The sequence below is a fragment of the Morone saxatilis genome, unplaced genomic scaffold, assembly GCF_004916995.1.
Source record: "Morone saxatilis isolate NCDOM2014 unplaced genomic scaffold, NCSU_SB_2.0 Contig18, whole genome shotgun sequence".
Classification (NCBI taxonomy): Eukaryota; Metazoa; Chordata; class Actinopteri; family Moronidae; genus Morone; species Morone saxatilis.
The window spans coordinates 1,752,117-1,761,043 of record NW_023339740.1 but is presented as its reverse complement, the minus strand read 5'-3'; the positions used below and the strand labels follow the sequence as shown (position 1 = coordinate 1,761,043).

The 8,927-nt window shown below is 39.0% G+C and overlaps 1 protein-coding gene across 1 annotated transcript in view; it reads left to right on the top strand.

Annotated features, from left to right (window-relative positions):
- Positions 1-2,896: 2,896 nt before the first annotated feature.
- The window catches only part of nfasca (neurofascin homolog (chicken) a), a gene marked incomplete at its 3' end in the record, with an annotated part of 54,110 nt that continues 48,079 nt past the window's right edge, over positions 2,897-8,927 (top strand). The window contains 3 exon segments of the mRNA XM_035662194.1: positions 2,897-3,137; positions 3,238-3,677; positions 3,843-3,906.

Below are 8,927 nucleotides of genomic sequence, written 5' to 3'. Positions count from 1 at the left end.
ATTAATAAGAAGTACTTTTTAAAAAAATTAGCTTTGCAGTCCAGGACTTTGCAGAGGAAAGGAGGGTTCATTTCACACACATGCATACATAATGTCTATAGGTGTTCAGTGCAAGGGTTCAGTCTGCAACGCTTAATCTAACCTAAATGGAACTAAACCATTACTCCTGTAGAAATTAGGGTTTGATTCATGTAGTTTAATGGTTTATATTGATGTTTTGGACCATTATTATTCCAGTAAATTACAAAAAGTGTTTAAAGTTTAAAGTTTAAAGTGAATAAAGTGTGACACACAGACTTTTATTTGTATCAGGAGGGAAAGGCTTCAGTGACAGCATTCAGACAGCGTACGACAATTTATTTTAAACTTGGAAATAAACAGATTTTTTTTTAACCCAAGGTTACCTAGCTGTTTCTTGAGCTTTCAACTACATGTCAAGGTCTTTCTTAATGGATCGAGTCAAGCATTTAGACTTTAGGGACAATAAAGACCTTTATTTAATTATATTGGTCATAATATTTGCTTATTGTGTGATTTGATTTGCCCTCATTACGAGAGCTGTTCAGCAGTACACTCATATTTCAGATTTCACGGCCCCTTACACATAAATGTACCACAAATCAGAGTTCATGCTTCCAATAACATTACCACACAAAGATAATGTTTCTGTAGACGTTATCACAAAATATTACCATCATGGATTGATGGAATACCCAGCAGAAGTGAGTTTGAAATTTTGCAGTAAATAGTCTGTAGTAAGCTTTACTGAGTCTGGATGAACAGTTAGTACATATTGTGGCATTACACACAAACATGAACCCAACACCTCGCACACTTTCCCCAATTATCTTATCAGCTCCTGAGAGTGGTTGTCATGGCAACCCCTCTAAAGATCAAGGAAGTGATGTCATAGACATTTCCTATTTAGGATGGGACCTGTGACCTTCTAGTGTGTATAAGAGCCATTTATTACAATGATCCCTCAGTGTGTGTGTGTGTGTGTGTGTGTGTGTGTGGGTGTGCAGGGGGCACAGTAATGGACACAGTAATGGATTTATCTTCCATAGCTGGAAGATAAATAGGATTTTGTCAGGTGGGATGTAATATGCATGTATGGATGTGAACATAATGCACACACACAGTCATTAGTGAATTGGTGAGTACTTGACATGTTATAGATCAGCAGGGAATAGCAGGTGATAGACTGGACATCAAAGTGCCCACACTGACACACACACACACACACACACACACACACACACTCCTCATTGTCCCATGAGGCTGTTGAAAGCAGGTCAGAGAGAGCTACACTGTGGTGTGTTTGATTAAGAGCATCAACAACATCAGTCATTTCTTTATTCACTTCACACATTCAGTGAAGTCTGTACTATTGAATGTGTGATTGTGGGTAACACAGCAAAATGTCAGAGAACTCTTTAAACCCTCTAACACATCCAGTCAGATTCATACACACATACACACTGGTTTCAGGACATTGGACATTACTTACCTGAAGGTTGCAAACGTAAAGTAGGTCATTTAAAAAAAAAATATTCTTTGTTATTTGTTGCAACTTTCACTATATCCTGACAGTAGTACACAAGACAGGTATTCTGTAAAAAAAAATCCAATGCAATTCCTCTGGCTCCTCCTAGTGCTCCTAATGACATTTACAAGAATCACCAGGCCTGAATGAAAACAACCAATCAGAGCCAAGAAAAATTATCAATTGTTGAGTCTCATTCCAAGGGTGTCAAATACTGACACTCTGGGAATGAGACTCAACAAAGCCTCCAATCCAAAGCGTCTTTATACCTTTCTCAGCTCTGATTGGTTGTTTTTGTTTTCCGGTCCGATGGATTCTTGCAAATGCCATTAGGAGCACTAGGAGGGGCCAGAGGAACCTGACATTTGTGGCCAACCTTGACATGATCAAATTTGAATGGGACAATTTACACTACACAACTACACAGACCACAAACAGAACATGGACCATGCTGAGGGTGTAAATGGGGATTGCAATTTTAACCGTAACCACTGTATGCATTACCCAGTCCTTCCTCTAACTAATTGTCAGTAACCTCACAATCAACCCTCGCCTTAAACCAGTCAGCCTAAACATACATTTTCAGGTTGTTAGGGTGAAGTTGGGTCAGGTTGAGAACTTCAGTTAAGACGGTGGTGCTGCTGAACAAGATGACGAGCAGCATGTCAGTATTATTACACAGCCTTGCAGCCTTATTCACATACAATCTCCTCAAGTAGGGCATACTACTACTGCACCCTTTGGCAATGCACTTAACCCAGTTAAACATTTTTTCCCTAGATGCTCAATATGTGCCATACTGTCATCAGAGAGGGGTGTATTGCTTAAACACATATTTGATGAACTCTTTAGTAATCAGCTCAAGTTTAAGATGACGTAACAGCTTATGAACAGTGATATTTTCATGCTGGTGTTTAACCACCACCAATATATTTTTCATAACGCGACTAACTACATTGATAGATGCATTTACATACACACTGTATGACGAATTTAACAGCAAATTTAAGTAATCCCAACAAAAGAACTCATGAAAATGATGAATTATTGATTTGCTGTGTAGCCCATACCACATCACACTTCATTACATTAGGTTTTCTGAGATAGACCCAAAATAACCCCCAGTTGATACACGCAGCGAACACAGTTAATGTTCAGTAACATCTTGTCATAGTCAGTGTACTTGTGTTAGCCTGAGAAAACAAAGTTGCTGAGAAATGTAACTAAATCAGACAGAAGCTTAGCAGCACTACTAGTCTTAAAATAACTGAGTAGTCTGATATGTCTGTGCCCCACCAAGACCCGAAACAGAAACCAGGACACTAGAAATAGTCAACACAGTAACAGAATCTGGATCCAACATCATGCTGTATGGAATAAGACTGAAACTAGAGATTGAGACCATAAACTTATTAGGAAACTGTCGACTGAACTCATAAATAGTATTTTTCCATATGACTCAATATCTGACTCTGACATTTTAGGGAACAAACAACTCAACAATTAATTGTGGAAAGGATCATTAGAAGCAGCCCTAGCTGGAAATGGACTTTTGTTGCAGCTGAGTGTGTGTGTGTGTGTGTGTGTAAAGGTACAGTTTGCACAGTAACTGACGATTTTACTGTATTGACTGAAACATTTTGTCACTGTAGCACAAACTGTACTAGAGTGTGTGTTTTATATTCCCACAGAGGCTTTTCCACAGACCTCCAGGCAGACTGTGTGTTGGTGTGTGTTTCCGTGTGAGTGTGTGCAGCAGCAGCAACACAGACAAGACGGACAAAAAGAAAGAGGGAAAAGAGCAGCCTGCGATCCATAGGGCAGCAGCTGGCGTACAGACGTGCTCTTTGAAAGCGAAAACACACAGTTGAAGAAACAACACTGCTGCAGACAGTCCTGAGGCGTGTGTGTGTGTGTGTGTGTGTGTGCTGTCTGCTGTACTTTATCTTCCACTTCTTTTTGCGCTCAGACTGGCAAAGACTAATGAGTAGTCTTCTCTTCAGACTTATATTATTGCAAACAGTCTCTCTCCGCACAAAGACTTGAGCTTGTGTAGCTGTAGATCTAATCAGTATTACATCAGCCTGCCTGTCAGGGGGGCCAGTCAGAGTGACCCACACCCTCTGATACAGTATGATCACAGATATTGCTTATTATAATATAATAGCAGATACTCATTCATCTGTGGAGCTTTGTCTTTAAACTGATTGATAAACTGTATGTTATTTGTTTGCACAACAGGATTGAGGTTATAATTAAGTAATTAATAGTTAATTTTTTCTGTTTGTCTCACCAGGTCTTCTAAGTGGTCACAACAGAGTGGGTGGACATCCAGAAGTTAAGTGTCAGCATCATTAAACGTAAGTGTTTCTGTTAGAGGGAGACACTACAGGTGAATAGCGTACAAATTTAACTAATATGACCACTGAACTTCCCCAGTTGATTATTTACATTAAGACAATTATTTTTAGTATTACAAGTTAGAAGAGGCTTTATCTGATGCTAATGCTTGGTGAAATAGTGTGTTGCTAGTTTGTGATCTACTTTGACTGCTGGCTTTCTTGTACCTACACTATTTATTTATGTGTGTGTGTTGTGTTGCTGAGGGTAATTGTGTGTGATGGGTGGAGGGCTATTTTTGGGGTGTTTGTAGAACAGAATTGGTGATGCTGTGCTGAGGGTATATATGGAGGTCAGAAAAATGGTTGAGGGGGCAGTTATAATGTGTTAATGCCTCCAGCTTTCTCAAAGAGCTAAATAAAAAAGATTTGTCAGGAGAAATGTGCAGGGTTTGGATTTAAAACAAGCATTTTCAGCAAGAGGGAAAATAATTTGAATCTTTACAGACTATGATTGCCTTCTGGAAATATTCAGTATAGAAACATTTTGGTTGTAAAAACCTCTTAGAGGGATTCAAAAAATTCACCCCAAATCATTTCTTATCCGCCTACCTTTTCCACATTTGTATGACCTACATTTACTGCATATGCAGTGGATATATCATGTAGGAGGAGTGGGTAAGGTAATAAATGCATTGTAAAATAAATTAAGCAGTGGAGAAAAAAGGTGAAGAAAATATTCATTGTTAATTATGAGTCCCTCCACTAACACTTATGTTGACATTTGCAGCCTTCAGATAGTGTTCTTCTGAAAAAACACTGCAGCCCTCAATTCCATAGTAAAAATTTCCCACCAGCACATGAATGCTTCATAACAGATATAGAGAAAAAACCAAAAATGGTGTAGCTAACAGTGGGAATCTTGGCTTCAAATCAAGACCACTAAAGAACTAATCATTGTACCAATTATACTGACCAGAGGTGGGTGGCAAAAGTACCAGCAGTCTTTACTCAAGTAGTACATATACTTGCGTAATAAAAACTCTGGTAAAAGTAAAAGTACGGTTTCAGCTTCTTTACTAAAGTAAACCTGAAAACTACAGGCTCCAAAATGTACCTTAAAGTATGAAAGTAAAAAGTACTCTGAAGGACATTTCTACCAACTATTTCTGTGCAAAGCTAATGGCCCTGTACTGTAGGAATAATCATCTAATAATCATAATCATCTGCGTAAAGACTGATTTTGTGGATGTCTATAGACCCTCTGTGTTGACATTTTGTAAAATACCCTTTTACACCAAAATTAGAACATGTATGTATGTATGTATGCAGGTTTTTTAAACGTAGGGTAAAGCCACTAAAAAACACCAATCGACTCCTTTCGCATTACCAATGGAAAAGTATGCTTTTTTTCCTCTTTGATGTATCACGTTTACTGTTTTTGAGAGTTGAAAGCTGCATTCCTTACACAGAATTACCAAAGCTGGATGTTACCTAATAAAAAGCAGAACAAGGATGAGGCTCTGCACACTCAAAGATACAGCATTTTAAGCGTGGGCATTAAAATTCATATGTACTCTACAAACACAATTACACACAAAATCATTAAATGGGACTCAAGTGTAAAATGAGGGATTTTTCTGTTTTGGGGGACATGTTTACGCACACGTATACACACTGAAATGCACACTCAAAATCTACATTAATAACCATGCCGTTTTACCTCCTCAGTCCTGTCCCCACCGTGTTTGTCCCAGAAGAGCACCATTACCACGAGAGCAACATCCAAAATGACTCTAATAGAATCTCCCAGACTCTTTGTGTGTACTCGGTTAGGGATGGGCATAATTGAATATGAATGCTCTCTCTGCATGGACAAAAAGGAAGCACAACAATGTGCTGAATGTGTATTTGCTCATGGTTGAATGGAAAGATAAGACAATAAATGACCCATCTGTACAGCTGTGTTGAAGAAATTCTACTTTTTTGGTTCGTACTGTAGTGTCTGCAGTATGTGATATACTGTAAAAGAGCTCCCTCGAAGAGCAGATCTATTTTGTCCAAATCTAACCAGTGATAAATGCTTAATTCCTTGCAAGTCTCTGAAACCAGGAAAATAATCCTAAAATGAGGCCGAAAGGAAAACCTTCCACAGCTGATTAGGCCTTGTGTTTGCAGCTGTAATAATCAAGCCTCAGTCATGCTAATCATGCTTGCCTTCACACCTCATTTGACGAAGAGGAATTTTGTAGCTTGTGGAATTTAACTGGCCTCTCTTCAGAAATATAAAACCTGTGAGGGCTATGATAAGAAAATGAGTCTGAGATGAATTGATACATTCTACATTTGGTCTGGCAAGACTAAGAAATGTAATTCACTCCAAGACTTCTACTGTACCAAATTGTTTATGATAAAAATATGTGTAATTACAGAGGTCTTATAGAAATCACCATCTTATCGTAAATAACGTACGTGACGTAAATAAGTCATATAATATTTAATTTCTTCAGTCTCATTTAGCAAATGTATGCTAATTCCCTGCAGTTTCTAGCAGTAGGTTAACATTTTTATCTTTCTGTGTCATGATTTCCACTCTGAGCATGCTTCTGGCGTAACTCATGGAAGGTCACTAAGCAGTGCCTACTGATACACAATACTGTATTCATGTAATGCAAATTAACATGTTAATTTTAGAATAGAGCCTTCTGCTGGAGCCTGTAGCAGGCTGGATGGAATTGTATCCATTTGTCTAAGGGCTTCTATGACGCACCCAATAATGTGATGTTAGGAGAAGTACTCAGTGTGTGTTTGTGTGTGTGATGATAATGTGTGCCTCAAGTTGTGGGTTTAAGGCTAAACTAAGGTAACTCTGACCTGGTTGTGTTTGTATGTGTGTGTTTGTGTGTCTCAGGATGTGTAAACCAAACTATGTTAGGTAGGTCAACTAGAAATGTCAAGCATCTTCCAGTGGAGCACCACACAAGAGCAAACCAAACCTGCCAGCTTGGTGCAGGACTTGTGCATGAATGTTTGTGTCCCCCAGACTACCCTGTAAAACCATACACACTGACCCTTCATTTCTCTGAACTGCTGCCATAACCAGGGCTGCACCAGTTCCAGACAAGGCCACTTTTGGCTTTGATAAGTCCAAATTTATTAGGGCACCAAGGCCAAAACTACCCAATAGCATATAAAAAAATGAGCTCAATCCTAAACATCTACAGCAGGAAAATGCAACATACTTATTAATGCAGCAGTAATATTAATACAAAAACCTCATATATAATAGTAAAAAACTAACAGGGATGATTGTACTGCACAATGACCCATTTTATTTTTCATACTTTTAAGTACATTTTACTGATAATGCTTGCATATCTTAGTAAGGTTTAGAATGCAGAACTCAAGTAACATAATTACCCTTCTGTTAACGTTACATCAAAGTTCCTCACAACATCAACTTTCTGAACCATCTGTGGTTCTAAAAATATTTGTGGGAGAAATTGTGCTACTGTTGATGTACTGGTGGCTATGGCTCAGGTGGTAGAGTGGGTCATCCACTAATCAGAAGGTTGTCAGTTGATTCCCAGCTCCTCCTGCTGTAAGTGTCCTTGAGCAAGATACTACACACCAAATTGCTGTGCATTGGTGTATGAATGTATGTGAGTCCGTTACTTTCTGTTTGTGATGGCCTTTGTCATCACAATGAATGTGGCATGTTGTGTACAGTGCTTTAAGTGGTTGGAAGACGAGGTGCTATATATATATATACAGTCCAAACTTCAAGGGCACAGTAGCCAGTTCAAAGCAGGGCAATGCCAAACTGACTGTGTGGTTAGTCCATTTTAGAAGGGGCGTTACGGCCACACGGCAGGGCATCAACGGCACTGGCCCTGGTATAATTCCTACCCTGCAGTTCTTCGTGACTGAGACCAAGTAAGGACAAAATGTTCTGCTGTTGCCCTGTGACTGGGCCCTTGAAACAATGTCAGCTAGTGCCAGAGTAAAAATATGTGTCAATCCTAATTTACATTGATTTTTTATTACGGTACATGGTCTTTGGCCTAAGGAGAGTGTAGACAACCATGCGTCTCCTTCAGTACACTTGGAGTCGAGAGCCACTTCCACCATCCACCTACTCGTGAGGTCTAATGCCTGGCTGATATCAGCCCGATATTGGCACATTTATCAAACATGGGGCATCAGGAAAGAAAAGAGACATTATGACAAATTGTCATTTTATTTTATGTAGTTTGCCATAGTAAGATATTACTGATTCTAGGATGCCTTTCAAGAAGGAGCAGGATGCAAGAGTTTGCCTTTTCTTTAGGGATGCAACTAGTTTCATTTTGATAAATTTGTTGAACATTTTCATGATGAATTGATTAGTTCTGTCCATAAAATGTCAGAAAATTGTGAAAAACATTGATCAGCGTTTCCCAAAGCTCAAAGTAGGGTTAGGGTTATGATGTCTGCGAATAATTGGTAATCAAAATAGGTGGCAGTAAATTTAATTAAATTTATTAATTTGTGATTGCTTTGGATGCCAAGTCTGATATGTCTCATGGCCAAGTAACGGCAGGAATCTGAGGCACCATAATCACCTAATCTAACAAAAAATTTGATAGGGTTCAATAAGTAGAAGGGGAGATTGCAAACTCCTTGTAAGGGGCAGCCTCAATCTATGTATGGATCTGTGTGTGTAAATCAATATTTACGCCCTTTATGCCAGAAAGTGTGCTGCCAGCTTTGGACCTTGACCCTGTTTTTCTCTGTGTAATGTATAAACCTCAGAATAGGGGCGGCTGTGGCTCAGAGGCAGAGCGGGTCGCCCCCCCAATTGGAAGGTTGTTGGTCGATACCGATACTCATGTCAGCTTTTTACACCAAAACTGTTAGGTAACAATATATCTCCTATTGTGGAATTAACACATTATGCTTTTATTGGATGCCCACTGATGCTACATATATCAACATGGCTTTCAAATTCAGAACTGTCTGTGCAAAATAGAGAACAATGCTTTAAACTTCATGGTATTGAA